Source organism: Corvus moneduloides, chromosome 4 (genome assembly GCF_009650955.1).
Source record: "Corvus moneduloides isolate bCorMon1 chromosome 4, bCorMon1.pri, whole genome shotgun sequence".
Lineage (NCBI taxonomy): Eukaryota > Metazoa > Chordata > Aves > Passeriformes > Corvidae > Corvus > Corvus moneduloides.
Genome location: NC_045479.1, coordinates 38,640,885 through 38,649,634, shown reverse-complemented (window position 1 = coordinate 38,649,634; position 8,750 = coordinate 38,640,885).

The following is an 8,750-nucleotide window of genomic DNA, read 5'->3' as shown; positions in this document are numbered from 1 at the left end:
TAACTTTCGGAATATTGAGTACAGCTTATGCAAATATTGTTACATTTAACTACTTAGTAGCTGTAAACTGGCAAGCTTTGGGAGAAGTTGGAGGGGGGAGTAGGGGATACAGGGAAGAAGGTGCAGAATGTGACAAGCTGCGTGTAAATTGGTGTGTGCCGCTAAGAGCAGTTCCTGGGCTCACAAGGCAGCAGACAGAGATACCACCTGTCCAAGTGCTACTTGGAGAGACAGAAAATGCAGGAAGTAAAAAGGAAAAGGATAAAAAGGGGAAATTAAGAGAAAACCAGGAAGCTGATAGATTTGAAATTGCAAAATAGGTTACTGCAGTTACCAAATTTAATTCCATTCTTTAAACACTTGAATTATTCTTTAGTTTCAGAACCATCACAGTTCCCTGGGCCAGCAAAATAAAGTGGTGTAAAAAACAAAGGGGGTATTAAGGACAAGCTGATATTCAGCAGACTGACTTTTTCTGACAATACAGGGCTGAAATGTTGTGAAATACTGTTGGTATTTTACAGAACCAACTTGGACACTATTCGTATTACAATCTGTTAGGACTGGGCATCTCAGATTTGTAAGTAGGATTTGTTTTCCCTGCATTTCTCCCAGCAGTACTTTGGTCCCCACGCAGCCTTTTCTTTACATTTCATTATCTAGCATTTTAAATTGCCATTAAGTCACTTTTCTTCAAGCAGAAGTTAACCTGTTTTACAGGTAATTTATTCCCTTAAAGCTTTGTAGGTATGTTACAGTCTCTGCTTCTGGCTATTGCTATAACTGGATAATAATTTTCAATTTAAATACTGTTTCTGTTGGGGGATAAGGCGCAGCTGTAGGATACAATTATGGGCCTGTTGTAATGCATAAGTCAGAGAAGGTACATGAATTCACTCAGACTGTGTGGATCCCTGCAGCACTCCCAAGCCTGCAGCCACCCTAAGTAAATATTAATGCCAATACCAAATGAGGTGAATACAGAAATGTGGAAACAAAGCTGCTGAGCAAATGGCAGCTTGTACTTGGGTACTCCCAAGTCTGTAAAACTTGATTCCAAGTAAAGAAATTCCACCAGGAATATTCAGTAGCTTTTCTACAACATTCATCCCACAAAGTCAATTTTAATATCTTCCCACTACAACCGCTGACTAAATCATAGAATCACAGAACAGCCCAGGTTGGAAGGGACTTTTGAGAGATCGTCTGGTCCAACCTTTTGTGGGAAAGGGATCTTTGGTGAGATTATCTAGCAATAATCAATCTGTCCAATCACATTTTTAAAACCTTTGATGATGGGCACTCTACTACATCCTTATATGTCACAGTTTTCCTTGAAACACAGTAATGTGGATGCGCAGGAAAGTAGATGACCACCATTATGTGAGTTCTGATCAGGAAACATTTTGTGACCAACTGATGGTATGAAGCAAGTGTCATATATTTTATCACTTTGAAAATATCTTTATAATAAGTGTATCCTCCTATAGCAGACCACCCAGCAGCGTTGCTTGCTCTGTGCTGTTCTGGGATTTGCCATTTTAGAGCAAGGACAAGTGTTGGATGCTAATCCAGGTGAGATTCCGAAGTGAAGACTGAATTAACTAAAATGCGGAAGAACCAGCCTGACCCATGCTGAGGAAAGGGGAATACCAGCAGTATGGCAACAACTGCCAGTTTGCAGGGAGCTACCTGGCTGGACCTGCTGAGTCACCAGCGAAGCCTTGAATAACTTGTTTGTGCCTCTCTTGTCTGGTGGATGCTTTTTTGTGGCTTTGCTCACACAAGCATAAAGCAGAATTAAACACTGCAATGTGATCACTGTCCAAATTGGTCTTGGAGGTTTAAACCCACACCATTAGCAAGGATGACAGCAGTTTGAAATAAAGAGAATGCATCCTGCAATTAGAGGAAACATCAGTAGAAAGCAGTAAGAAAAGTCTTCTGGTGCTTATGTGTTAATACCCTTTAGTACCTTCAGAAACTATTTTTGTAAGGTCTTTGCAGCTGCAGTCCCAGCTGCAAAGCTGGGCAGATAGAAGGATATCATAAAAAATCATGCAACTGTGCTCTGATGTTTCTTGGTAAAGGGCTCTTGCTGGGCTGACTTATGCAGAGTTCAGCCCAGTACTAGAAAAGCAATGACTTCTGTCATCCTGCTCTTTCTGTTGCTATTTGTTTTCCTGATACTTCATTATTTCACCTGTTGACTTCCTAAGTCTTGAAATCATTCCACTATCAAAAGATGCTGCCGTCAAATGCTCCCCCAAAGCAGCAGTAGTTTCAGTCTGCCTTAAACTGACGAATGCCCTGGTTATGGTGCTCCCAACAGATGCACATCATCTCGTTCCATTAAGTATCCCATCCAAATATAATTTAAAATGAAGAAGCAAAATCATGATGCATTGGGATGAGAAGCATGAGCACTACCTCTGGATTCTGGAAATCCTGTCTTTTGGTGGGTGTCATAAGAAAACAAAGACATGGGTGTCAGCATCTGACACGGTACTCAGCGGTGTCTACCCAAGAAACTCTGTAGTGGATTTAGCTTGTGCAAAGCTATGCCAGAAAAAAAAGCAACCACCGTCAACCAAACCATAAAAAATGCCTGAAGATTTTATCACAAAACAAAATGGAAGTGTAATATAATTTATTGTTCTTTACAGTTTGAAGTTAAATGAACAAAAATATTCTCACATTATTTGTCTGCAAACCTGAGTAATACACAATTTACATTCAAATAGGTTTGGTTTGGAGTAGATTAACAAATGTTTTGCTTGGGTTCAGAACTCACCTGAAATAAGAATGTAATCTAGAGGTTAAAACTTATATGCCTTACCTTTTTCTTTCTTATCTCTAATGAAGACAGTTTTTATAATATATTTTGGGCTTTTTCCCCAGTGGCAGAAAAATGGATGCATATGTATCAGTCTGTGCCCATGTCGTGGAGTCTGCAAGTCCAAAAATAACTCCTGCACATATGCCATTTTGGGGTTTGTTGTCCCTAGTTCTGTGCAATTGTAATCGTTAAAGGTTTTTTACAATTGTTGAATATCCTCTCCTGTTTCTTTTCTGCCATTATTTGAAGAAAGCAGGTAGGGTTTAATTCTAGTTTCCTTCATTTCTTTCTCTGTTTTACCACCCTAGCTCCTGGACTGGAGTCTGCATCTTCCCTCTCTGATCCTGACTGTGAACAAGAGGAACCACAGAACAACTACTCTTTTCATAGCAGCAGATACAAAGTCAGTGTCTACTGTTCCAGGCATGACGCAGGACTGATCTGTTTTGTGCAATTATTTTTCTTTGCTAGTGCAAATAGTCATATAAAACTACAATTTATGTTCTCTGGGACCTATAATGTCTCCCTTCCCATCCAGGTTTAGGGAGAAGTGAAATGTAAACCCACAAAAACTGGCAGCTAGGGCTGAAAGTTGCAGAAATCTGAGCCCCACTTTTGCATTAAGGATTCTGAGGAGTGCTAAGGTACCCTCATATGTATGAGAGTTTAATGCAGAATTTACCTTTACATTAGAAGGCAGTTCTAAAAAAATCAGCTCAGCATCTTCCCCGGAATCATAGCATCAGCCCTGTGTGAGACCATATCAGGACACAACAGAGATGCACACCAGGATTATTTTATCACTCTACCCAAGAGTACATAGAATAGGTTTCTTCCCAATTTTTTTCAGGCAGGAAAGCTGAAAAGAAAAAAGTAAATTAACTTCGCCAAACCACTTGCACTTACACTGTTCTGTCTTTAGTAAGAAATGGTCTGCTTAGTAATTTTTATAAAGACTCCTTGTCTCATTGTTCCTCAATGAGAACACTTTTATCTCTACTATGCTAAAGCAATCTTAATTTGAAGTGTCACAGGATGATCAGAACTGTCGGCAGGATTATCTACCTATACCTTGTTTTCAACACAGCATTTGTACAAATCTTTGCAGAGTTGGTAACACTTGTAGTTTTTTGCCAATGTCAGGGTGGCATCAGACATTCCATCACAGCTCTGCTTCATCGCTGTTTGATCCCACTAAGTGGAGAGCAGCGAGATACTAGCCAGCAAAATGTTCAAGCACACAGTTAATTTTAAACACAAGAGTAGTCACACTGAAATATTAACAATCAAGGGGTGTACTACTGTTGTTTAAAGTTAAGCAGACTCTAAAATCCTTGCTGAACTGCAGCCAGCATTCTCCTCTGCATCACCTGCAGCAGATGGGCCCCATTCATATCAGGAAGCTTCATTAAATTCATGCACAGTTGCAGGATTGAATTAATCAGTTTTATCTTTGATGACTTGTGCTTAATCTTCAAATATCAAGTAACTAATTCAAAATTATTGTATTGTTACTGACACCAGTTCATATCCTCCCTACCCTGGAACTTATTTTCAGGCTCAGAAGAAGCATTTCAGTAGTCTTCAAAGGATGTTTTAAAGAAATTGAGGTGGACAGGCTATTTAAAATTGTGGCACCCAGAAACAAGTGGGGTAAAACTGCCATAAATTATATAGTGCTAAAGCAATATGGGTTGAAAGCAACCCAAAAGTTCTCTAGGTGCAATGGGTATTTAAAGAGTGTAATTTCACAGTTAGAAAGCGAATATTTGTCAAAAAGATAAACTCTAATTCACATGAGAATCAGGGAAGACATCATCATTAAATTAGACTAGAGGTGAAACTAGTTGAAGGTAACAACATGTTTTAGCTTGATTCTTAGTTCTGTGAACTTTGTGAAGTGACCACTTACTTACATGAGCCTAAAAATGTATCTGAACAAGCTGTGACTCTCAAAATGGTGTGATTGGTTTGTGAGTGACAATATTCTCATCAATACTGGTGTGGGTTAATAATGCTTAACAGCCATTTAACCATGCATTAATCATGTGGTAGACAAGTGACATGAATATTCAATTACAAAGTCTTACAAAATGTCCCATCAACTAACTAAACTATGAAGGTAATCAATATTTCAGTTTTATATGCCACTGAAGACACTGTAAACAAGCCCTCCTTTCCTGCCTGTAATATTTCTTGAACTGAGCAAACAGAACATGGAAGGGTGGGGAGCAAAACAGCCAGACCTTTCCTGTGAAATTCCCATGAGCCAACAAAGTCTCAAAGGTCTCACTCCACAAGCAAATTTCAAAGTGAGCAAATTGCCAGAAAAAGAAATACCAAAGATTTGCATAATTTTTCCTTGGAAAATTGCATTAAGAAAACTGGGTTGAGGCCCAAGACCTCAACAGGTTTTATAGTAATGGTATGAGGGCTACTACTATAGGGTTAAAGTAAAATATAAAGCCCAAAGCAAAACACAGAGAAAATGGGTATGGGAAATGACACAGTCCCATACCGTTTATCTGCAACTTCATCTTCATTGTGGGTAATGACATCTTTTATATCCCCAGCACTAAGGACTGCTATCTTTGCCTCCAGACCTGTCTTCCTGGCTTTAGTTTCAGGCCTGAAGAGTCTGTAAACCCATCCCTGGGGGTGGGGATGCAGCCTCAGGCATGAACCGCAGAGGAGGTGGCAGGTGCCCCCCAACCAAGCAACAGCTGTAGCAGAGCAGGCTGGTGCCCTCTGCCCTGTTTACATGATCATCCTGGTGTCCAGTCACTTGTTCTTTATACAATATTTTAAAATGTAGGCCTGAACAAGAGTGATAATTCTCAATGTAATTGTTGTTGCTGATTTGTTTACCTGCTCATCGCCAGTGTCTGCCCAGCAAAGTACTTCAAGGAACCCTTCGCAAAGAAAAATGCCTGTAAAATTTATGTATTTTAAGAGTGCAGCAATAAATTTTGTATCAATTGTAGGAGTTGAGTGATAATGTTAAAAATGGTTTATTAAGACTTTTTTCCTTGTTTTAAAGGCTACTTTAGGATAAATTGCTTCAATTTAAACCATGCAGTGTAGTCTTCAGATTTCTCCACTCATTCCCATGAAGTATATGTTTAGAATACAAGTTTTCCTCTAAGTTTTAGAAGTTTTAGCTGAAGGCCCTACATTTTAGTGAGAGGTGGCTCTCATTTGGGCCATTAATAATTCTGACTGACTTTTCTCAGCAGTGAATATGATGCATAAAATATCAAAAAAATAAATTATTTAAAATTATTATTAGATGTGAGAGCTGGTAGAGATGGTCAATCTCTTGTGAACTGGGCCCGGGGACTGCCTGAAATACAATCTGTATCTGGCCAAACTCATGTCACCAGGCTACCCAACACCCCTCACACAAAGCTGTCAGAAAATGAGGAATTATTTGCTTCACTTGGTAAGTGGTCATGGTTTTAAAAACTTGTGTTTCATTTTGAATCTGAATGTGTCTGGCTTTAGGTTCCTTCTATTAGCTCTTTCACTGCGCCTGTTCCTGCTACGGCACTGATGAGCTGACCAAAGTGAGACCTTTCCTGCTCTCTGCCTTATTTTTAAACTGTGTGCCAAATTCTAGTACAAGTTTTATCAGTGCCATGCACTGAGATGAAATAACTTCTTCATCACTTCCTTATTTCATATCCAGGAATTACCTCTGCCCTTTTGCTGCAGTCATATAGATACCTGCCAGGTTTTGACTCTCAAATTTGTTAAATTGACTAAGAGTTAACACTTTTGTATTCCTTACAACATTTCTACTTTTCATTTTCAGATGACAGCTTTTTATACAGTTTTTGCTGGATACCCTATTCTTGTCACTGTTTATCACACTGACAATGTCATATCAACTTCATTGATTTTATATTTGCTTTACAGGCCATTTAGGAAACCCAAAAGGCTCTAAAGGAAACATCAGTTTTCAAAGACAACAGTCTCACCAATAACTACTCTGAACCGCTCATCCAGTTCTTGATGCGATGAATTTGTCCTTCATTGCATTAAAAAGTAATTTTTTTCTGATTGTTAATATGTGGGTACTAAGTCAAGCACCTGAAAAAATTAGTACAGCTATGATCTTACCTTTGAACAGCCAAAGCCTGTCTCTGATGAGACCTATTTTTCCATTAGATTTTGTTGACTGGCACACATAACATTTGAATGCTTCATTTAATTATTAGTCTTTCTTTTGTGTCATTACTTTTGTTTGTGTCATCACTTTTCTTTGTGTCATCATCTGCTCCTCCCCACAGCTGAAGATATGACTGCCATGGTGAAGATGGGTGTATCAGGGCTTGCATGTGTACAAAAGGCTGTGTGCAACATGCAATTAACCATTACCAAAGAGTATGTCTGTGAACAGGCTGATTGCTGTTATGCAGATGATGATTTGGATGAAGATGTATAGGTGATTAAGTAAGCCTTCCATGATTCAAAACAGGCTGGTTTTGCCCACAGCAGCTCATTTCTATCCTCTCCTCACTGCTTAACTGGAGCTCAGTAGCACTGAAACTGGTAGGTTTTAGGATGTCCCTGAGGAACTCCTTTGGCACTCACACTTCCTTTCTATGTTCCCATTCCTTTACAGAATCTCTTGGAAAATCTACTGGCTTATCAGTCAATAAATGAAAACTCTTTCACTATTACTGCTGTGGCCCACAGTCAGCGCACTGCAAGATGTGGGATCAGCCAGGGATCAGCTTGCACATCTTTCTCACCCTGAGCAGAGTCTGAGGAAGCTCACAGTGCCACTGATGTCCCCATCTCCTGCTGTACCACGCAGCAGCAAGTTATTCTGGTGCAAAGTTCCATTCTGTATACATCCCATGAAGTGGCTACAGCCCTATGGGTCTGTCCTTGAATCTGCCTGCTTCTGTGTTTGAAAACATCGGCATGATGTTTAAACAAGGTTTGCCAACGACTGGTATTATTGTAGGTAGTGTATGATAGCATGGGTCCCATTTTTACTTTTTAAATTTTGACCAATTCTGCCTTTCTCTGGAATTTCCCTGCCAGCATGTGTTTAAAATGAGCATTTCTGAGCTTTTTTTTTAATGTTTTCATTCTTAATACCGTTATAGCATACATCTAGTAAACAGACTTCTGCAGAAGGGAAGTTTTGTCTTTTGTAACTCTGACACTTTATTACCTTTATAAGCCATTGGTTTACCCCCTCTTAGAGGGTTAGGGCCTCTCATTTGGAGTTGGAACACTGCCTTTGCTCCTGAAAGTGGAAACACCAAGAGCAAGAGGTCAGTAAATGGGAGAGCAGCATGCTTGCTGTTCTCAGCACGTGTCCAGGATGCTGCTTGTCAGGAAGGGGATCTGTCATGATTGCATGGGGACGGTATTCAGCATTGTGGTGGGTGTGTGAAAACCATAATGCAAAGGGGCAAAGGATTCAGGACTGCTTATCCTGGCAGGGAATGACATTTGCAGACAATTCTGCTTCAACATGGAGAATTGAACTTCTAGAAAATAACAGTCTTTTTCTTTACAAGAAAAAAATAACATTGTTCCTTGCTGGCATTGTTTCTTAGGTAGAATACTTAATTCTAGAAATCAGAAACAAATTTCATGCTGCACAAAGCCTCCAAGGACATTACTGAACCTGTCAAGTACATCCCCATGGGTACATGGAGTCTCTCAGCAGAGAGTGAGTGGGTGAAAAATGTTTGGAAAAGTCCCTCCAGATCAAGATTCTTTCCAAATTTTTCTTTTCTTTTCTCTTTTCTTTTCTTTTCTTTTCTTTTCTTTTCTTTTCTTTTCTTTTCTTTTCTTTTCTCTTTTCTTTTCTTTTCTTTTCTCTTTTCTTTTCTTTTCTTTTCTTTTCTTTTTTCTTTTCTCTTTCCCTTTCCTTTTTTCTTTTTCT